Consider the following 24,462-nt stretch of genomic DNA (forward strand, 5'->3'; position numbering starts at 1 on the left):
TTGTGCCTGTTTATTTCCTGCACTAGTTTTGCACTGAAATGTTGCTTGGTTAGCATAGACAAGCTGCAGACTTGCTGAATCGAGGCTATTTTTCATACACTTGAATTCAAATCCAGCCGTCTTACATTAGGAAGGGCTCTGCTGCACCCTTGTAGCAGAAGAGTGTGGATATAACATTGTCTGAGCTGAGGATTACTGGAGGAAGGATAATTGTGTGATTTCCTATTGGCAGACCAGTTTAAAACTGTTTAATTTCGCCTGTATATACGTCCCTTGTTTGTGCAGTTTTTAGCTAAATTAACTGGCATTCCATTTGGCATCCTTTGCCAGAGGTCCAGAGTGTTTCTGCTTGAATCCAAACCATCCAATGCTAAGGATAAGAAATTAAGTTTATTTTGAGTTTGATATGCAGTTTTTCATCTGTCTTTTACTGTTTTACTGCACTAATTTGTGCCACACCTCTCACCTCTACAAATTTTCACAGAATGTCCAGATTTTTGCCTCATATTTTTGGTCTATCCTCATAAAAGTTGTGGTTTTCTGGCAAATCATTGAAGATTGAAGTCACTAAATAATACTAAATAATGACAGACTTTTGAGTTTCAGACTTTATATCCTTCAGAAAATACATAATAATGCAAAATATGTTATTCTAGCAACTTTCTAGGTTTGTAGGAACAATATTTAAATTCTGTCCCTATTTTTGAACCTCTGTCCCCCAAGTCTCTCTGGCTTTATTCAGATGTCTTGCACTGAGAGGTTAACAGGTATGTTTTTTGCCATTTTGGCTGTTTTTACTGTTTGTGCCTGCTTATTACCTGCACTTGTTTTGCACTGAAATATTGCTTAGTTAGCATAGACTAGATCCAGACTTGCTGAATCTAATCTGTTTTTCATATACTTAAACTCAAATCCAGCCATCTTACATTAAGAAGGGCTCCCCTGCACCCTTGTGGCAGAAGACTGTGGATATACCCTTGTCTGAGCTGCAGATTGCTGGAGGAAGGATCATTGTGTGATTTCCTATTGGCAGACTAGTTTAAAACTGTTTAATTTCACCTGTATATAAGCCTCACTTTTGCTTGTAGCTGAGCACCATGCAATGGGGTTAGCTATGCCTCGTATAGACACAAATAAATAGAAACTATTTTTTTCCATAGACACCAGTCAGTGCAACTCTCCCAGGTTCACTGCTGCTCTGTGGGAACTGCAGTTTCTGCACTACAGGCAACTCAGCTGAGCACTGAGCAGTGTCACCCCACTTTTCATCCCTGATCTTCTATAGAATAAGACTCCTTGTTAATCCCAGAGCAATAGCTGATCAAATTAGCCCTCTCACAAATTAGTACTTATGAATTACCTGTTACTATGGACAATCAGTTTCTCAACACTTCTCCAGCCAACTTGATTGACATGAGCATCCTGAGGCAATGTAGCAATTACCTCATGTATACTGGCAACCACTTGCTCCTAAAGCAAAAAAATGCAGTATATGAGAGATGTAACTATACCATTATACCATGAAACTACAATCAGTCCTCTCACATAACAATAAACAAGACATCAAACAGGTTGTCAGCATACATACCACTCCATTCACACAAGATCAAGACACATAAACCCACATACAAGGAGGTACTGACTAAGAGGCTGCCAAAAGACCAGAGACCTCCCAAGCGCAAACAACCTACACATACTGGTACACAAACAGAATCCAACAATACACATAACACACATATCAGTGTCTCAATAATTACGTCTGTAAGGGAAAAAAACCTCAAAACCTAATGTCTTACTTATAAGTGACTCAGTACCAAGCTTGACAAGCAGAAGGTCACTGTCAGCTGCCTGTCAGGTGCCAGGATCCGTCAAATCATGCACACTCTCAAGTCACTCAGCAAAAATTACCATTATCACTTTGCCATAGTACATGTTGGAGTGAATGACTTGAGACATACCTCTCTGGACTATGTGAAGAGAGACATGACTAAACTCTCAGATTATGTGTCCCAGGCAAATATGTTCCTAGCCCTAAGAAAAAAATTCTACCTTCACCTTGATGATGCCACAATACAGACAAAAAATTATTGATTTCAATAATTGACTTAGCTTCTGGTATTACTCCAGGGGGATCCAGTATCTGACAGCCTGGGGAGACATGGTCGGCAGACCATGCTGCTTTTCCAGAGATGGCCTTCACCTGTCTCCTCAAGGCTTTCAGATACTGGTAAAGATGATTGTGTCAAACAACAAAACTTCTGATGTAAAGAAATCCACTAGAGACAATCTCAAGGTCATGCTGCTTAATGCTAAGAGCCTAAACAGTAAACTGCACTCCCTGGAAGCACTCCTCACCTTGGAAGATGCTATCATCTGTGCAGTCACTGAGACTTGGTTCAAGGCCACAGAGAGCACTCCAGCCGTACAAGGCTACAATGCTTTTCACATGTTCAGACCTCAAAATGAGTGTGAAAGAACCAAAGGTAGAGGTGTATACATCTTCATTAAATTAAAATACTGATAATACCAGTACGATTTTTTGAGCTACTCTAGGTCCAAATAACTATAGGCAAAATACCCTACCACATCATCGCTAGCTACAAGTCACCCACCATGAACCAGAAAAAGCACACCATCTACATGGACTTGCTAGAGTCACTCAGTATACAGCCAAACACCTTGGACATGGGAGATTTTAGCTATCCCTCCATTGATTAGGTGACTTACATGAGCACAAACACAATCTCTCTGAGGTTTCTGGATTTTGTTAATTGAAATGCCCTGGAACAGTTGGTCTGCACCCCACACAGGGCTCAAATGTTCTAGACCTAGTGCTCACCAACACGGGGGGGGGGTCGCTGCACTACCCCCGTATGTTGCCCTCCCTGTTAAGTCTGACCATAAATTAGTCTCTTTTGAAATAAAGATCAGACCTGACACCTTCCTCAAGAGCAGAGAAACTGAAAAATGTCACCAAAGCAAACTATAGCCTAGTAAATGATGATATAAAAAGTTTCAAAGCCCCTGCTAACACAGCCAACAATGACTCCTATTCAGAAGAGAACACAAATGCCCTATACAGCCACTTAAACACATGTAGTGACTCAGCTGTACTTGACAGGATTAAAACTAGGTCCTCCTGACAAAACAAGTCACCCTGGTGGACTGTAAATATAAATAAATTATATAACAAAAGGAAGAAAGTGATACCTAAGAACAAGAGGGAACTTACCCAACAGAGGAAGAATATCCTCCACAGCTTGAACAAGCAAATCGGATATGTTGTAAAGCCCTTTAAGGCTAGTTACAAATCTACATAACATCCTTAGCTAAAAACAGCCATAAGGCATTCTTTAGCTGCATACGAAACCTAAAAGGGAATGCCCAACTGTGCGCCCAGCTTATACTGAACAAGTACCACTCACAACAAACCTGAGGAAATTGCTAACCTCCTAGCTAACAGATTTGGCAATAACGTCACCCTCCTGTCCCCACAAGCCATATCCCAAAGTATTCCTGACACCAGTCTCCTACTGAGTATCTCTGAATGACAGGTTATATAAGTGCTCTCCAAGGGCAAAAATGCAACTTCTATGGGACCAAATAACATCCCAGGTTGATTAAAAAAACAATAAAAACAATAAAACAAGACCTAGCAGAACCACTTGGCACTGTCTTTAACCAAAGCTAAGCACTGGCTTTGTTCCATGGAAAGAATCATCATGGACTTTATAAACAAGAACACAGGTGAGCTTCAGACTCTTAACCTAACCCAGTTTGGTTTCATCAAGGGAGATCTTGCTTATTAAATGTGTTGGACATCTATGAGAATATCACCAAAGGCCTGGATGAGGGCAAAGCAGTCTATACAGCCTATCTTGATTTAGCCAAGGCTTTTGACACAATTCCCCACTCAGGGATCATTGAGAAACTCTCCTAGCTGGGGATTAACCCACACATCACTAGATGGGTAGCCAAAAGGCTCAGAGACAGAGCACACACTGTCAAAGTTGGGGAGTCCCCCTCCACCAGTAGATCAGTTGGGTCTATATCACATTGTCAAACTCACAGGAGTTTGAACAATGTAATATTAAACCATTAAGTTCGAAACCCAAAAAGTACAAACACACAGATCAGTGATTTTTTCCCAGGGAAAAAAATTGCTGTTCTGGTACAAAAAAAAAAAAAAAAACGTACACTTTAAACTTAAACTAATGTGTGGGGCTATGCCCCCCCACACATATCCCTACTTAAATATACCAACTCCGAGATCACATCACAGTGGAGGAAATAGCAAAGCCGTGAAAATGGCCCACCAATTTTTTTTTTTCCCTGGGAAAAAAAATTGGTGTTCCGCGGCTTCGCTATTTCCGTATTTTGAACATATGGGTTCGATATTACAGCGTTCGGACTCCTGTGAGTTCAATGTTGTAATATAGACCTGACCAGTTACCAGTGGGGTAGCACAAGGATCTGTGCTGGGCCCTCTACTATTTGGAATCTATTTCTCTGAGGTTCAGGCAAAAGTAGATGGCCTGTGGCTTACCAAGTTTACAGATGACTGCAAACTGAGCACAGTCATTGAGTCCTCCATTGATGTAAACATATTACAGAACTATCTGACGCAGACAAATGATTGGTGCCAAAGTCACAGAATAAAACTTTCAAAGGAAAAATATACTTTAAAAATGATCAATGCACGGTAGGTTCAGGTTAAGGCACTTTAATCTTGCAGCAAGGAGACAAGAACGTGCTAATACACAGTTTGTCTGACTAGAATCAGGAAATGCAAGCATTTTTATACATTTTCTAATAAGACATTGCCTACCAAGCTGACGTAGTAAATCACAAGTTTTAACATCATCATTTTGTAGTGATTGTTTTTGTAAAATTCTGCTTGTACTATCAATTTTTGTGAGAAACTTCCTAAGAAAAACAGCGTGGCCTTGGCTACCACCGGTTAGATATGTGCAATGTTACCATTCAAGGTACTATGGCTAATTTGAGCACAAAACAAGTATAGATTGCAGTTCATTTCTCCAACAGTCCTTTGTCTGTTTTATCTCTTCCGTCTGCAGCTGTGCGTGTTCTCATACTTCGAACAGAGCTAATTGTTCAAAATCATTACATTATAGAATATGGCATTGTTCATTCATTGCTTCCTGACCTAGCAGATAATCACCTGCTTCTCAAGTACATTTCCAAAAGGCATAAACATGAATTTTGCTGTGCTAGCAGTTACTAGGTCAGAGGGCATCTTGCAAGTTTCAGAAAGCACACTGCAGTTTCAAAATTTCTAATTAGCATTAAGCACACACATTAATACATATTTTTCTGACATTTCCCCCCTGTTAATACTTTTTAATTCTATTTTCAAAAGAATAAACAGTTTGCTTCTTCACCTAACCTCTTCCATTCAGGATTTGCAGTTAAGAGAGTCATTCAGTTTAAACTTATGAAAGTGTTTCACTTTTCAACAACTCTTCAATTTCAGTACTTTGATACAAAGTCTCAGAAACTGACATGTCAATAAAATCTTTGATTAACTTTTTCATGCAGGGAATACCACAACAAATGCATGATCCTAATAGGAGTACTCCTACACAAATGGCAATCAGGATGTTCATTAGGATGGAACCCCCACCCACCAAGCAGATTCTGGAAAAAGTCCGTCAGAGGGTTTGGGCCTGGTTTGGTCATGGTCGACACTTGCTGGATCACCTCAAGATGGTTGTTTATTTCATGCTGGTTGTCAGGAATATACGAACAACATTCTTCTTTGATTAAAGCACACGTACCACCTCTCGCCACTAGGGTGAAGTCGAGAGCCATGCGGTTCTGAAGCACCACAGTTCTCATAGCATTCAGTTCATCAGTCACTAATTCGAGAGCAGAAAAAGTTGCATTGCTCATAAGTTCGAGAAGTTTAGACAGTTTTCTCAGCTCCCAAATCGATTTCACTGTGCCATATGCAGGGGCTATGCCTGCCCATGATATAATGGTGTCACACAAGTCCATGTGTGTCAGTTTATCTTTGTTCTTTACGGAGTTATGGTTTCTCCACCCTGCTTCGATTCATCCCACTGGATTCTTGAGTCTCTTAATTGGACTTCTAGGTTTACTGCTGACCTCTCTGACATTTCAAATTTTTCCCTGAGGCAAAGCTGCAGTGTGTCATATGGCGGAACCAGGTAACCCAAAAAACAACTGCCGGACCAATTCTCAGGTAGCCATTTGTATGCTTTTTTCCCACAAACAAAATAACAATTCTCTACTTTAGTATTGATATAAGCTTGCCCTGCATGAAACATTTTCATATCAATAATAGAAAGCTGCTTTAAAAGAACAGGATTATGTTGTATCTCGTCAACATTTCTATGCATCTTCGCAAAATATGCATCATAGCTTGTATCACAAATAGTTTTAGTCTTACTGGCTTTAATATAACATTTATAAGAAACAGTCACATTGCAATTGCTCCAACCCACCTGAATAGTGTCATTTTTGTAAAAACATACAATCCCTTTTTGTGTAACAGGTAGGTACAATGCTATTTTGTCTTGTGATTTCACAGGTGTAGTATCAAAAATCAAGTTTTCCCAGGTCTCATTGACCCCTAGGGGGACAGCAGTCATTAATAATCCCCCGTATGCTGCTGGTATAGCTGTGCAAATCCAGCAGTTCGAAACATTAAAAGTCTCAGCATACACATATTTAATTGCTTGGTAAGTATTAAAGTTTGGATGCCAGTCTATGAGTAATGCATCACGTTTGTTCAGTTCAACTCTTGTGGCTGGGAAAAGGAAAGGCCACAGCAAAAAGATCAATGTTATCAGTATAGCTATCAGAATAATCATGCAAATTTTCTGAGGTTGTTCTGCATCTCTATTTACTCTATACCTGGTCATTTTGTTCTCGTTGTACAACAGTAACAAGGTTTTTATCCAGTTCAAAGTTCTTAACCAGTTTACAGTGCATCAGATGAATCCAGGATGCTCGTTCTGCGATCTTGACTGCAGTGGATGTTGACAGTAGTAACTGGTATGGTCCTTTCCACTTTGGAGAACTCCAGTTATTTTTCTTCACAACCTTCACCCAGACCCACGTGCCTGGGGCTATTGCTGCTTCCGATGGTCTGGTTTGTTCTTTATCTGAAACAGAATTTAACTGCAAAAGTTTGTTATTCAAAAATCGCCTCATATACGCTGCAAGTGAGCTGTCAGCCTCCTGCTCTGCAGGCATGAGAGGTTTCCATTGAGGTGTATAATATGCCCTCCCAAACAGAATTTCAAAAGGAGTTAACCCTTTTACATTTGGAACAGTTCTCATGCTCAACAGTGCCAGAGGTAGACAGTGCATTCAGTTCTTTTGTGTCTCACTAATCAATTTCCTGAGCTTGTTTTTCAAAACCCTATTGTGCCTCTCTACTAATCCTGCAGATTGGGGGTGGTATGCGCAATGATTTTTCAGAGAAATCCTGAAATAACGGCTTAGTTGTTGTATAGTTTGATTTACAAAGTGTGTGCCATTGTCACTATAAATCTTTTCCGGTATGCCAAATCTAGGAATAATTTCTTTAACGAGGACTTTTGCAACAGTAGCTGCATCTGGATTTTTAGTTGGAAAAGCTTCCACCCATTTGGAAAACATATCTATAATGACAAGGCAGTACTTCTTATTTTCGCATTTGTTTAGCTCTATAAAGTCCATACAGATAGTATGGAATGGATACAGTGGTGTAGGGAAACTCACTTGCTTAGGTTATAATGCCCCTTGTGCATGATGCTTGTTACAAACATGGCATGCTGCACAAAAATCTTTTGTGTAATTTGTAAATTCCATACGTCGTAAACACTCGATTCTCTAACTGTACCATCCCCCCTGTTGAGACATGGCACTGCCCATGGCTCAACAAAGCTGCATATCTAAACAAGTTAGATGGCAAAATTGGTTTCCTCTCTTTGGAGATGTACAGTCTCTTCTCAAGGATTGCTCCTCGTTTTATCCACTTTTGTTTTTCTACATTTGTAGTAAGTGTCTGCATTGTTTTTATCATTTCTAAGTCTAAAATCTCAGATGGTTGTAATTCCTCACTCAAAAGAAATACTTCTGAAGCTGAAGCTGCTTTTTTTTGCAGCTGTATCAGCCCTCGCATTACCTTTTGAAATTCTATCCTGTTGCTTGGTATAAGCTACGCATTTGCAAATAGCTACTTTCTGAGGTAACTGAATAGAGTCTAACAAATCTAAAATAAATTGCACATGGTTAATTGGTTTACCAGTAGATGTTATCATTCCTCTATTTTTCTACTGCTGTACAAAGACATGTACAGTAGAAAAAGCATACTGGCTATCAGTAAAAATATTCACTCGTTTACTTTTGCCAAGGTGCATGCCCTTGTTAAAGCAATCAATTCTGCTGCTTGTGCAGATAAGTTGTGTGGTAAAGACTTTGCTTCTAAAATCTCAGTATCAGAAACTACTGCATACCCCACTAGATTCTGTCCTGTAGGACCCCTCTTGCATGAGCCGTCCACATAGTATGTCACCTCGGCATCATCCAAGGGAACATCTGTAAAGGTAGTGTCTTTTGCTCAATCTCTTGCAGACAGCAGTGTGGTTTGCCATCTGCAGGGGTTGGGAGCAAGGTTGACGGATTCAAAGTTGTGCATCATTCGATTGTCATATGAGGTTGGCTCAACAGTATAGTCATACAGGAAAGATGTCTAGCAGGAGAAAGATATGCTACTTTTTCTTGCAGTAAAATAATCGTGACTGCATGAGGCACTCTCAATGTGAGAGGGTGGAACAATAATACTGAGGCTGAAGCCTGCACTGCCATTGCAGCTGCGACTACTGCTTGTACACAGTGGGGCAGGGATCGCGCCACTGGGTCTAGCTGTGATGAATAGTAAGCTATGGGGCATTGTTTGTCCCCATGCTGTTGTGTTAACACTGATGTCATATAACCTTGCTTACACTCTACAGTTTGGAAAAATCGTTTATGATAGTTTGGTAATCCTAAAACTAATGAAGAAGCTATCAGTTGTTTCAATTTGCAGAAAGCTGATTCTGCTTCTGGTGTCCACTGTAATAAATCTTGTGCTGCCATAGGCTTTTTGAATATCAAGTTGGTCAGTGGAGCAGATTCCAAGGCATAGTTTGGAATCCAACTCCGACAAAAGTTAGTAGTACCTAGGAAGGACATAATTTCCTTCTTGGTAGTTGGTTTAGGTGTTTGTAATATTGCTATTTTTCTGTCTTCATCTAATATTCTGCCCTCTTTGGATATTACATATCCCAGGTATTTAACCAGTTTTCTCCAATGTTGCAGTTTGTTCTTGTTTACCTTGTGTCCCTGAGTATCTAAAAATTGTAGTAATGCTATGTTATCCTCTCTGCATTCTTGCTGGGTGGGGGCTGCCAGCAGAATGTCATCTACATAAAGTAAAATCTGACTGCCTTTCGGTGGGATAAATCCCGCCAGGTTACTTGTAATTTCCTGTGCGAATATTGTTGGACTTTCACAATATCCCTGTGGTAGTCGCATATATGTATACCTTTTCCCCTGAAATGTAAATGCAAACCAATGTTGGCTGTCAGGGTGTATCGGTATTGAGAAAAATGCATTGCTAATATCTACCACAGAAAAATACTTTTGTTGAGGTTTCATATCATTTAATAAAGTGTGTGGATCTGGCACTGTAGGTGCCCTGGGTATAACTGCGTCATTTACAGCTTGTAAATCTTAGACCATACGCCATTCTCCGTTTGCTTTCCTAACAGGAAATAAGGGTGTATTACATGGTGAATCGGGAGATTCTATCAAGACTCCTTACTTAAGTAAGGCTGCTATTATAGGTTTGATTCCTATTTCTGCATCCTTTCTCAAGGGATACTGTCTTTTTTGAGGTCTAAATGCTGATTTTGGTGTGATAGTAACTGGTCCTGCTGTACGAATAAGTCCTACATCTGATTTCCCTGTTGACCAGAGAGTCTCTGGTATGTCTCGTAAGGCTTTTTCCTCTTCCTCTAGTAAGAGTGCTACTCAGCTGTCCTCACTTGCCTGTGAGTGTACAGCTGGGTGTGTCTGCATTGTCCAATTTATTTTCTGCTTTTGTACTCCCTGTTCGGAAAGTCCTAACTCTGTCTGCTTATCCCACTTTGTGACTTTTTCTCCTAGGTCTGCCCACTTCACATTTTTATCTTTAGTCAAACTCACATGTGGTAATCGATTAGATTTGTAAAGTGCTAAGAATTCCTGGGGCAATGAACAGCTCACTACACTGTTTCCTTCTGTGTCCCAGTACAAATTTCGTAATACTAATCTGTTAGCATGGTTTCTAAACAGTATTTGCTCATATTCTTTATCAGGTCCTGGTTTGCTACAGTAATATAGAGTGCAATGCAACAAATGCTGTTTATCAGTGTCAAGTGAGGGGGCTTTACTGATGGCTACATTCATCAGTTCTTCAGTTACTGCCCCTGGACCAGTCATAACTAAGTCCTGGCTGTACCAATAAAATGTTTCTCCCTCCGGTCACACTACAAAAGTATCCATCTGTCGCTGTGCTTCCATACCCTGCATAGTTGGAACTACGGCTATGCCAAATATCTGCATTAGGTCTCTGCCCAAGAGATTCACTGGGCATTTTGCAGAAACAACAATTTTGCTTTTCTGGGTCATCCCTGAAACTGGGTCAGTTATCGCTATGTTGTGGGAGAGTGGCTCCCGATACAGCTGTCCATTAGCTGCTTTCACTAATATGTATTCAAGTGATTCTGAATTTTCTGGTAGTTTGGAAGGATGTATCAGGGTCCGTGAAGCCCCTGAGTCACACAGGAATTTAACTTCCCTCCCCTCTACCAGAAGTGTAACTTCCGGTTTTGTGTCTGCTAAGTAGAGCTCTAGGCTCAATAATGCTAAGTCCAAAATTTCATTTTCTTCATTATCTGTGATTTCATGCACATCCTCTACCTCTTCTAACACGTCCTCTACCCCTTCTATCACATTTGCACTTGTATTTTCTTGTTTATTCCTTTCCAGTGATTCTTGACTACCATATAGTCAGTCCTCACCCTCCTTGTATTCTGTGGTTACCTTTTTTATTTTGCCTGCAATCCCTTGCTAAATGTCCCTTTTTCCCCACATTTAAAACATTCACCCATTTTCTTTATTTCTTCAAAGTCCTCGGATCGTTTATCAGATTGTTTGTTACCCTGGGCATTTTTCTTACACTTCTTCCCAGTTTTTACTACAAAGACTTCTGATCCGTCTTCTACTGCAAATACTTGAGTTTTCTTTTTCTTTTTACTATTAAAATGCCTTTTCGGCATGTCTTGCATATTCAAGTAATGACTGTAATCTACTTGTACGATGATCTACCATGTGCTTTGTAATAAAGTTGCTAATGGGTGCAATACTACCTTTCAAAAATGCATTCTTTAGCTGCTGCCCATATGGGAAATCATGTGTTTGGTATTCAGGTACCTGCATTCCACAATGGTTATTAAAACATTCTAATAATCTGGCATAATATCTATCAACAGTTTCACCTTCTTGTTGTATGCATTGATTAATGCAAGCCCAATCAGCCCTAGGCTTCCATTTCTCAGAGATTCGGTCTGTCAGACCTTTCACTCTGTTGTCCAGCTCTGCGTTACTATTTGGGAGTGGTCTAAGCTCTGCGTCACGGGGATTCCAGTTGCCACTGATCATGTGCCAATCTGGACCTATGATTTGTCTGACTACTTTCTCTACTTCCTTTCCATTCAAATGGTAACTTAACCTCATGCCCTGTAAGTCTTCTAAGAATTTTCTAAAATTAACTTTTGGATGGGGAATTCCCTCTGTGGCTTTCCGGATGTTTTCCGGTGTCCACGGTCTATATACTAGAAGAGTTGGGTCCTGTCCTGCCTGTCCTGCCTGTGGATTTGATATTTCTATGAGTGGACATATCTCTTCTTCACTCATAGCTTGTGAATTTTTATTTATTTCATACAATTCAATATCCCCTCTTAAGTTGCGTGCTCGAGACCTGGTCTCGATAGGATCTCTGACAAACGGCTTTGGTTTTGCAGGAACAGCTGGGTATAGCAGAGGTGGATCAGCTTGTCCTCTCACTTCATATTCTGGTAAGGGAAGCAGAGGGGGCGGAGGGGCTGTTGCTATTACCAAGTTATTGTCTTCCTTATCTAAAAACATTGCTTTTGAATTTTTAATCTTTTGTTCCCTGCGATTTGCTTCCTCAAGCCACCTGTGTGCCTGAGGGACTCCTAATTGTCATTGCTTTTTTAGCTGACCTTTCGCGTCTGTTTTAAGTTGTCTAACAAGTTTAATGAGTGAAGGTTTATCTAAATTACAATCAAATTTGTATTTATTAACCCATTTTGTATAATACCTAACATTATCGGCACGCTGTAATTGCATATATTTCGTGTCTTCGGTTAAGGGCGGGTCTCGGGAACTTTTTATGCACTGATTTCCCATGTTGCCTTAGCTAAGTTAGAAATTGTTACGTAACCCTTTTTATCACATGGTACCACGACTTACACTTTTCCACAGTTTATCTAGAATAACTGCCTACCTATTCTGTTTCCCTGATCTATGACAAGACAGCAATCTTTTTTGTCCCTGATCTGCACATGCAAATCTCCCTGACAAAAACAAAAATACTGTAACAAGTCCCTGATCTAAAACAGAAAAAGGTAAATTCCTCCTTACCTGAGCCTCCGTGTCTTGATCCCACCGGAACGTTGACTCGTCCTCCAATCACAGATCAGAAACAGTGGCTGGCCTCTTTTGAACGACAGTTCAGTCGGAGGTCTTTCAAAGCAGAAGAACCGATGTGGCTTCTTCCCCGTACGGCTTCATGCCACCGGGCCCATTCTGACCTGAGCTAAACTGAGAGATATAATTTCCGGTCCGAAGGACCAATCTGTCAGAGAAAAAATATACTTTAAAAATGATCAATACACGGTAGGTTCAGGTTAAGGCACTTTAATCTTGCAGCAAGGAGACAAAAACGTGCTAATACACAGTTTGTCTGACTAGAATCAGGAAATGCAAGCATTTTTATACATTTTCTAATAAGACATTGCCTAGCAAGCTGACGTAGTAAATCACAAGTTTTAACATCATCATTTCGTAGTGATTGTTTTTGTAAAATTCTGCTTGTACTATCAATTTTTGTGAGAAACTTCCTAAGAAAAACAGCGTGGCCTTGGCTACCACCGGTTAGATATATGCAATGTTACCATTCAAGGTACTATGGCTAATTTGAGCACAAAGCAAGTATAGATTGCAGTTCATTTCTCAAACAGTCCTTTGCCTGTTTTATCTCTTCCGTCTGCAGCTGTGCATGTTCGCATATTTCGAACAGAGCTAATTGTTCAAAATCATTACATTATAGAATATGGCATTATTCATTCATTGCTTCCTGACCTAGCAGATAATCACTTGCTTCTCAAGTATATTTCCAAAAGGCATAAACATGAATTTTGCTGTGCGAGCAGTTACTAGGTCAGAGGGCATCTTGCAAGTTTCAGAAAGCACACTGCAGTTTCAAAAGCACCTTTTAGTCTCATATAAAACTAAGCTGTATATAAAATAGTGCATATAAAATAGAATGAAAAACGTGTTAACTCATTTAGTTTCTAATTAGCATTAAGCACGCACATTCATACATATTTTTCTGACAAAAACTAAATGCAAAAAAAAACAAAAAAAAAACCTCATTATTGCTTTTGGCAAAGAACTAGCTCCTGATAATTAGCATATAGATAGCACCTCTCTAAGCTCAAACCCAGTGGTGCAAGACTTGGGAACACAGACTAATAGCAATCTAAACTTCAACCACTATGTGCCCATAGTGGCAAAAGAAGCCTTTTACATTGCTCATCTCATAAATAACGGCATCACATCCAAGACTAAGGAGGTTATAACTCCACTGTACTCGACCTTTATCAGACCAATAATTGAGTATGATGCAACCTTCTATACGCATCTCACCAGACACCTGCAGCAACTTGAGAGACCATTGAGGTTTCTAACCAAGAGAATCCAGGGCCTCCAAAATGTGACTTACATAAAAAGACTGAAATCCCTGTCCCTGTACTCTCTGTCATACAGGCTCCTGAGAGGTGGCCTATGCCTAGCCTACAGAGCAGCTTCTGACTCTGCCCTAGTGGAAACATTGCACATCGAATGGGACAAGAGTCAGTCACTCCAGGGATCTCAACCTAGCTTGTGATATTAACAAAACATGTTGGAGAGACAGATATGTTTACCAGAGATTACCACTCTTCTGGAATAAGCTTCCACTTCATGTGAAGCAGAGCTCCTCAATGACCCTATTTAAGCACAAACTTGACAATTGGATGGATGACCATAAATGCATGCTGGGGGCAGCAACTATGTCCCTTATAGACAGGGGTAGTCCATGCTGATCATAGAATTGCTCTGCTAACAATGACTAACTATGGCCATTTAGGGTACATGGGTTTTTACATGGTTAGGCTTGTAAAAGCCCTAGGGCCATTAGCCTAGTAACCTCCTATGAACCTATGAACCTATGACTTAACCCTGACTGGGTCAACATACTCCATATAGGTTCTTCCTTCTAGATGATTTTCCAGAAGAGGAACTAATTTTCTGAAGACTCTGACACTGGAAACCTACTTTGATTTCATGGTAATTGGCAAAAAAGAGCCTATTACTCCCTAATACAAATCATTTTCTGGCTATATTCTTGGCTAACTTAGTGAGAATTTTCCCACGTGCCATTGCACATTAAAAGGTTGGTTAGTCGCTCTCTCTACTCAGCCACCCTTTCAACACAAGATCAAGGGGTTTGGACATATAATGAGGGATTGTAGGGCCTCAATAACCCATTATCACCTCTGTTAGTTAGGCCAGGCCTATGGGCTTCTGTATATTGAAAAAGTAATTTATTGCAGTCTACCCTTTCAGGCATTGCAGATGGGTATGCTCACTAACCAAATTAAAGTATTTTAAGGCATAGAAAGACCAATTTATAGCTAGACACCCTCTTTTAATGGCTATTTCCTTTCTGAATTGCTTACCTTCCTGCTGGTAAATCACACAGGGTTTTTTGTACCTTGGATATCCTGGCTAAGCACTACTCCTAAAAACCTACTTCTGACACATCGGAATACAAAGTAAATTCATTAATAATGTAAGGAGCCCCAATTTAAGCTTTAGAACATAAGATCATTTTGAGTTAATTTAATGTTATGTCTACCTCAAGAGACCATTTTACATTGAGAGGAGTTTTCCCTCTTTTGACAGTGAACAAAGGACCCAAGATAGTCAAAAAATTAGACATAACTTTTCAGTAGCAGTAAGCTAGCCAAGAAAAACCTTCACATGTCTTTTTGATGTGGGTGTAAGTAAGTTTTTTACAACCTCTGTTTTTTCTAGTTGTGATCTTACCTGCTCTCCTTCTATAAAGTATCTTACAAACTTGGGTGGCACTATACACAGTTTACTTTTCTTTGCATTTGCAGTCAAGCCTGCTTGGCTTATAGAGTCCAACACAGCCTTCAAATCTGGTAAGTGAGACTCGCATGCCTCTGAATAAATGACCATGTCATTCAGGTATGTCATAGTACATTGGGAGTGAGGTTTTGTTATTTTATACATTAGCCTCTGAAAGGTAGCTACAGCTCCATGCAAACCAAATGTTCAGGGGGTTATAAAAGCTGTTTTGTTTTTCTTTGGCAGGAAGGGTTAAGTGGTATCTCCATTATCTATTCATCATGTATAGTGTTATAAAGTTTCTATTCTTTCCTAGGTTTTCTATCAATTCATCAATTCTGGGCTGCTTCTTTCACTTTGTGACTCCTACTGTTCTTAGCTCAAGCATCTTTTAACCTTCTTCTGATGTTATCTTCTTTTGAGACTTTGGTATACAACAGTGTCTTAGTCTGACCTTCATTCCAGTTGTTGCCTTGACTGTTTGTTGTTGTTGTTGTTGTTTGTCTTTTGTCTTTTTCCCGGTAAGGGGTCACCACAGTGGAACTTCAGTCCGCTAATGATTGGCAGTAGATTTTTATAAAACGCTGAGGTGCCAGCTCGCCGCCCAATCTTCAACGAAGACACGCCCATTTATACACGCATGTCTTTCAAATGCTACCCAACCACGGGGAGGACATGCAGACTCCACACAGAAGGCACTCCCAAGCCAAGCTGAGAATCAAACGGGAGAACCTTTTGCTGTGAGGTAACAACACTACCGCTGTACCACCACAGAATACCTTCAGTTTAATTCTCCTATATTTGCTGAGAACACTCCTTTAGTTCTTAACAGAAATAATTTCACCTGACTGTTCTGACAAAGATTCCTCTCACTGCACTTCATGTACGAATTTTTTTGGTCTCTTCTTTATAAAGTTCAGCTTGCAACCTCACTGCAGAATTGTCTATTTCTTTTCCCGATTACAGTACGTTAATGTGATATATTTGCTCCATTTCTTTCTTTCCTGGCTGTCTAACCTCGTAGTTTACTGCATTTAATTATTCAGTCACCTTGAATGGTCCTTGTCACTTAGCCAGGAATTTTTCTTGGAAAGCACTGTCACTTCCTGGGTTATATTCTGTAGGTCAGTCATTTCTATTACGAACCTGTTGCATTTCCTGTTTTTTTTTGCATGTGATCTGTGGTCTGTTATGCTAGGCATAACCATCTTTAGCCTATCTTCCAAATTGACATGGTATTGTGTCACACGTTTAACTCGTGCTGTCTTCCGCCCAAATTTCCTTACCAAGGTTGAAGCAGTCCTCTGGGATACCTGCTGTTTAGAAGTTTAAATCAGGTAAATCCAGCTGAAGCTATTTTGAACCTCTCAGATTTTAATTAGTAAGCAATAACTGGTCTCTTTTTTTCCCATTTGTATCATTAACGTTATCGCGGATTTCAGTGTTTTACCGAACCTCTCTACTAAACCATCAGTTTGTGCATAATAGACTTAAAATCTTCAGCTCTTTAACTTTAAAGCACTGGTATAATTATACAATACCCTTGACATAGAGACTACCTTGGCCTGTAAATATGTCATTAGGGATACCTGTTCTGCAAAATAAGAGCACCAATTATCTGGCAATAGCCTTAGCATTAGCCTAATATAATGGCACTGCTCCTGGAAATTTTGTACTGCAAATGAGTATTACTAGTATGTAATGATACCCATTGGTCGATTTTATTTGTGGCCATATGATGTCCATAACAATATAATCAAATAATATTTTATGAAAGACATTGGGATCAGGGAATTTTTATAGCCAAAGTGAGGTACAGTTTTGTTGCACACTGGACAGTAGCACACATGTATCTGTCATTTCATTATGCCTTGTTAGTAAAATCTGGTTACTACTCTTGCCTTAGTTTTGGTGGTGCTGCGGTAGAGTTGTCACCTCACAGTAAGATGTTGTCCTGTTCAATTCTCAGCTAAAGCGTCTTCTGTGTGGAGACATGCGTGAATGGGCATACCTTCGTTGAAGGTTGTGCATCAGAGCTGGCAACTTGGCACGTAAAAATCTACTGCCAATCATTAGCGGACTGGAGTTCCACTGTGGCAACCCCTAACCATGAAAAGCCGAAAGATACAACAACAACTCTTGCCTTAGTTTTCCATCAACAGTTGGCCTCCCAGCTAGTAGTGTCCTGTAAGGTTTTAGCACTAATAAATGATGTAGAAATTCTTCCAGTTCTTTAGTTACTCTATATAAGAGATCACCTTCTAACTCATAATATTTCCGACAAAATATTGGTTACGTTCTCCCTCTCTTGCCCTACTTAAAGTAGAATCCTCACATCATCCTTTTTTAAAGGTTACATAGCTTACCTGTAAATCTACTAACTCAGAGTTACTTTTTACACTAACTTCTCTTGAAGTGGAAGATGTAGCTCCCGCCCACAAACACACTGCCAGTGCAGCTTCTTCTGTCTTTCCCATAGAGCATGTTTCAGGACAACATCTTCTGCTGTATTATTTCTGGTATCTGTGCAAGCCTATTCATTTATATATTTATTTATTTAATTTAAGATTGTTGACCAGGGTAGTGGACTGATTAGTTAAGGACACATTTCAACCACAGTTAATAAAGGAATATTCAAAAGGTAGCATAAAAGTGGAACAGTGTAAAAACTCAGTACAGAGTTGGTGCATACAGATAACATATTATAATATATGGATCTACTTTGAAACATCAAATTACTATAATCCCAAATTGCATATGATTGAGACCAGAAAGTTAACTTTTCAGAACATTGAAAATTCTTAATATCGAATCACATAAGATCAAAAATTAAAATGCAGATGTTAAGTTTTTGTCCCTCCACGACTGCAATATACCCAACAAAGTTTTTATACTTGTGCAAATTATGTGCTTATAGTACAAAATAAACAGTTTTTATAGTATAGTGTGTATGCAAAGTGTTACAGTAGTCTAGCGATACTTCCTGTCCATTAACCATTATGTTGCCATGCTTAAGTCATACAAATTGTTTAGAGTGCTAAACACTCTGTGTTATCAAATGTACCATCAGTAATTCTTTTTTCAAGGAATGTGCCATTTTTTTAAAAGGAATTTACTCAAATCAGCATTTTCCAAAGTAAAACTAGGAATCCTCTCCACTTTAGCAGGTTTTTTTATGAACTCTTCCTACTTGCTGCAGCAGAGCTTTTTTTGAATTCAGAATGTAATGCTTATCTTTCTGATTCTAAAGGAATCCCAGTATGGTCATGAAGAACTTACTTACATAGTTCTTCACTATTCAGCAAATACAATAATAATAGTAATTGCTGTTCCTTTACATTTTCGCTGGATTTATACTTACAGCACCAGGATTTCTTTAGTTTCACACTTCTTTCTCTATGATAGATGGAGCCTTCAATTACAAGCACTTCCTTACTTTTTTGAGATAATGTAGTTGAATATGAGGTTCCTACAATTCCTGGAACATTGAACGTAACATCCACCATTTTGGTTAGGTACATAGTATGAATGTTTAACGGGATAGCAGCCTATTTAAAAAGTTAGCCTTTACTACTGATATCAGTATTCAAGAAAGAAAAACTCATTCATTTCAGCTTTCAGTGTTCTGAAAAGTCCACTTTCAAACTGGATCCTTAATATATATTTATAGATGTATATATATATATATATATATATATATATATATATATATATATATGTGTGTGTGTGTGTGTGTGTGTGTGTGTGTGTATATGTGTGTGTATATGTGTGTGTGTGTATATATATATATATATATATATATATATATATATATATATATATATATAAATGGATCTACTTCTAAAGCTTCAAACTTTAAACTTCAAAAGGCCAAGATCATGAGACCAGAAGATCAAAGTTTTGAAACTTTGAAAACTAGATAAAAAAAATGAAAACAAAAAAAACCTTTTTTTTAGATTTTTGCAGGGGGACAAGCCCCCCCTGCACCCCAAAACCCTGCTAAATAACTATACCAATTCTGAGATCGCACTACAGTGAGGAAAATGGTAAATATACAGTTCCGTGCTGTACGATGATCTCCATTCAAAACATTTGAAGCTTCAAAACTTCGATCTTCTGGTCTCATTTGAAACTTAGAGCTTCTGAAGGGAATGCACACATATATATATATATATATATATATATATATATATAAATATATATATATATATATATATATATATATATATATATATATACATGCACAGAGAAACAGAGTCTGTAGTGGACCTATAAATGTGAAATAGCTTTGGGAATATATATGGACAGTGCTGCAAGTAGCAGAGTGGTGGTACAGCCTGAGTTAAACAGTAGTTGTTTATAAGAAGTAGATTGAAAAGCAGAGGTATATTAATTAAGGAGAGCTGGAAAGGGAAAGGATAAAGGTGTGAGAAGGTAGAACTGTAGAAGTACTAAAGTGAAAAGACAGTGGGCAGGATTCACGAAACCTCCGTGTAAGAGTTAGCAAGTCTTACACGGAGGCTGAAGTTAAAAGGTGTGATGTCAGCATGCCATGCATATTCATGAGGGCATGCTGAATCACACCCTAGGCTAACACGGTCCGTGTAGGAAAGTAGGGGGCGTGTCTGCACGGCGAGTCCTGCAAAGGGACATGCCCCCAGAAGAATCACAGTCCCGAAAGGAAACACCCACAAGTGAATCCGCGGAAATGTCAAGAAGCACAACAGCACACATGCCCCCACAGACTATAAACCCAACTGTAATGTAAAACATAAAAATCAACAGTTTAATTTTTTTTTATAATTTCAAAAATGTTTGCCCGTAATTGCACTCGTTTGCGCGGGTGTGCCCTTCGCTCAGCCACAGTTAGCACTCATTGGAAAAGCATATAAGATCTAAATATGTAAATTAAGCCAAGTAGCAATAGCGTAGCGGTAGAGACGTCAGCCAAAGAGGAGGTAGTCACGGTTCAAGCCCCAACAGCATAATTTTCTATTTTTAGTGAAATAAGCACGGAACAATCCCCTGACATATATGTACATATAGATAACCATAATTTAAGTAAAATGTAATGAAATGGGCCATGTATTTTTGAAGAAATCTGACACAATAAAAAAAAGAAATTTTAGAAGTGCCCATAGCTGAGCAGTGCTCTAACAAGCTGAGTATGATTGCCCGCAGGTGAGCAGTGGTTTAACAGGTGTAATATGAGTGCCCGGAGTTGAGCAGCACTTTAACACGCTGAAACTGTGTGCCTGTAGTTGAGCAACATTTCTCATAATGTAATATGCGTGCTCATAGCCAAATAATGCATTAACCAGCGTAACCCGTTTGCGCGGAGCTGCGCAGCGTGCCAACCGGCTTACTGGCAGGCAATGCTGAGCAACCTGTATCAAAGCCACCTTTACACAGACACATCTCCTAGCCTGTCTAGACAGTAGTAAAATTAAAAAAAATCAATGCCCAGGCTCGAACCCAGGATACTGTGCATCATAGTCAAACTACTGAACCACTAAGCCATGACAGCTGTACTGAAAAATGCAGTATTAGCATATATATAGGAATGAATGGAAATAGAAGCATGACAAAGCAGGTTTTTTTAAGCTGATACAATTCCAAAATGGCCAATCACAGATAAGTGCAGGAAAAATGGCATATATAAGCCCCATAGGTGGGAATACACAGCATAACTGATTGTGGAACCTATTTGCAGTCAGGATGGCAGGTGTAGGAGAGGGCAGTCACTTCCGAGCACAGAGGTGGGGTGTTGAGGAGTTCAGATATATGGTTTGGCTCCTAGTCCATGATCATGAGGCTCAACTCATGCAGGGCCAGGTTCTGTGGGGAGCGTACAAGGCAGAGGCGTGGAACTGGTTGGCACATGATCTCACCAGTGCCACAGGCATACCAAGGACTGGTGTACAGGTCCGTCACCACCATGCGGACCTGAAGAGACGAAAGCAGGACCAACTGAACCGTTGGATCCAGGAGGCCCGGCAAATGCCCAAAGCCCCACTACTGAGTAAGTATCCATGTAATTACGTATGTAAGAAATTATCCTAGCTGATATTATGGAGATGTATGTTCCAATATTACTTAATTTATATTACAGCTACAGGTGTGCGTTCCGCGAATCGGCGAGGCTATGGTGATAGGCTGGAGCGGTTGCGCCACCAGGCAGGTTAGTAATTAATGTTCTGTAATTGTTATACAATAAAAGTGAGACAGCTTGTAAAAGAGTTCAGTGTAGTTACATATTAATAAAGTTCAAATAACACTAGAAGAACGATTCTGCTAGTACTGTATGATTAGATAAGTGATGCAGCCTGTAATCCAGAAATAAAAATGAAACAAGTCTGAAATAGAGATTTTCCACCTGTATTGTAATATCAGATAACCTGCTGCAGCCTGAAAATTAGTGGTAAACAAGCTAAAGACAATAGACATGTGTCAAATACATCCCCTTTTAAAATCTGCCATATGAAACAAGTGAGTCTGTTGGAAAGGATTGTTGTAACCAAGTAAGACATGTTAATAATGCCTAGAATTAAGTGCCATCCTGAATTGTAAAAATAAAACAAGTGAGAGTGTGAGAAAGAGGTATGAATTGACCAAGAAAGCTGTCATAACTCCTGAATAAAGTTATACTGCAGTCAGTACATAATGAAATGAATGAGACAGCCACAACCAAACAGTGAAATGTTTTTAATAAAGTACTGAAGCTGGAATGTGTCTGTCCCACAATTTGGATATGTTGCTGTACCCTTGCAATATGGAGATAGTATGGTTGTATGAAATAATGAACATCCACAGTTGTCTAGAGCCATATAAATAAAATGTAGCAGGATGCTGTACCTGAACACAGCCAGATATGAACGTGTATGAATAAAAATGCTATGTAAATTAATGTAGCAGTAACAGTCCCATCACCAACATTCCTAAGGTTACATATAGGAAACTGTACTAAGACCTGTAGGGTATATATATCTGCAGCTACTAGAGATGTACAGCATACGTGTAGGTAGTTGAAGTTGTTAATGAAATATTTCTTCACCCTACCCTATATTCACAAATAATGCCATTCCACAACAAACTGGGTATGTGTATTCACAATTAATTCCTATGGACATTTGTCCTGTTGGTTCAAACATATTTGCACGTACGTTGATGCATGTGCCCTGTTCACATATCCAAACCTGATGGCCTGTTGCCATCAATCAACCCTGCATGCTGTTGGATTGTGTACTGTTGTTCAAAATATGCATGTGTTATGCTTGCTGTTCAATGTTTGGAATTCATGGGTGTTTGGTTAATGGGAATACTGATGCATGCTGTTACAACTTATTTTGAATGGTATTGTTTGTTACTAACCCAAAATGTCAAAAAATATTGCTAAACATATTGAACAACAGGGAAGGCGGGTTCCAGCGGACCCAACTCTCCCACCTCAGCTGGCGAGTGCACCTGGCACTAGTGCCCAGGCCGGAACCTCCTCTGGTGGCCCTGTGCCACCTTCGGGTGGAAGCGCTGCAGGGGATGGGGCTCGTCCCCCCTCTGCAAACGTAGCCGGAGGAGACCGTCCACTCACCCTCCAAAGTGTCTGGTCTGTGGTGCGTAGCGAGATCAGGCATTCTGTGCTTGAACTCCTACGCCAGCTTGAGGCACGGGTGGCGCAACTCACGGGTGTGCCTGCTGACCATCCTACACAGCCCCCAGCACAGCCCCGTTCTGGGCAGTGAAGGCGCAGTGGCAACTGCCCATGGGTGGGGATCTCAGTTCCACTGTTGCCATCTGTGGGTTCATGGGCTCACGATATCCAAACATCCATCCCCGTCAATGGTGTTTCCCCCCACATGTGTCATACTCCGCCCCTGTATGCATTTTGTTTGTCTTGTCTGTTAACATCCCCCACCTACCTCCCCAAATATACCTACTTCCTGTACCTCACATTCCACTCCCACCTGAAAAAAAAAATAAAAAAGGGCACTCTGTTCCCGCAAAAAAATTATGCCCCATACATAGCTGCCAATTTTGCAGACATGTCTGCTGGACATGTGAACTGGTAATTACAATTGGCTGTACAACATATGTTGTTGTCCTCACCCCTCTCTCAGGGGTGAAAGCAAGGGCGCCCGCAGGCAGGTGCAAGGGGGTGCACTTGCACCCCCCTGAATTTTCTTAATTTATCTGATGATGTGTGTTGAAATCGAAAAATGTACTGGCAAAACCACACATTTTTCTATTTCAACTTACTTTTTTTTCCTCGTTAAACCTGCCTCATTCGGAGGAGATGCTGATATGCTATTGCAGGATGCAGTCATATGATGCATATGACAAGCAAGCCTCAATTCCTCCTCAAACTGCATCTCCCGCCTCTCTGACCATTGACAGTTGCGCAGCGTAGCCAATAGTTATCCAGATTGCCAGTGGCAGAGTGAACGACGAGAGTTGTGTGTTTTTGTGACCAGAAAGAGCTTTTGCCTCAGAAAGATTATCGGAATCGGATCTGGCATGTGTGCAGCACTTAAGGTAAGTATTGTCACAAGAAAGAAGTTCCTCCTGATATTTTTTTTATACACAAAGAATCAATGTCAATTATGTCAGCTAAGCTTCAAGTTTGGCGCCAAAAAGTTAAAGTGGCGCATTTGAGATAATTAAATGTTTTCCCCTCTTTACTTAAAATATACTGAGGAAAAGTTAATCAGTGCAATGCCTCATTTTCTTAAAGAAAGAAAAAAAAAAAAAAAAAAGCCAAAATCGGGGATAGTCGAAAGGTATGTGTTCCATTTTGGTTGGCGACACTAATGTCCACGTGGGTTTTTGCTGGGTGCTCTGTGGTTTTGTGTTTGCATTTTCTTCGATGTGTTGGCGCTTGATTAATTTTGATGAAACAGGTGTCCCCCCTCCCATGTGTAGAATGATGTTTATTCAAGGTGAAATGGTAGGTTGTGACAATTACTTTGT

The sequence above is a fragment of the Protopterus annectens genome, chromosome 8.part0 (assembly GCF_019279795.1).
Source record: "Protopterus annectens isolate FY-2018-M chromosome 8.part0, PAN1.0, whole genome shotgun sequence".
In the NCBI taxonomy this organism is placed as follows: Eukaryota; Metazoa; Chordata; order Ceratodontiformes; family Protopteridae; genus Protopterus; species Protopterus annectens.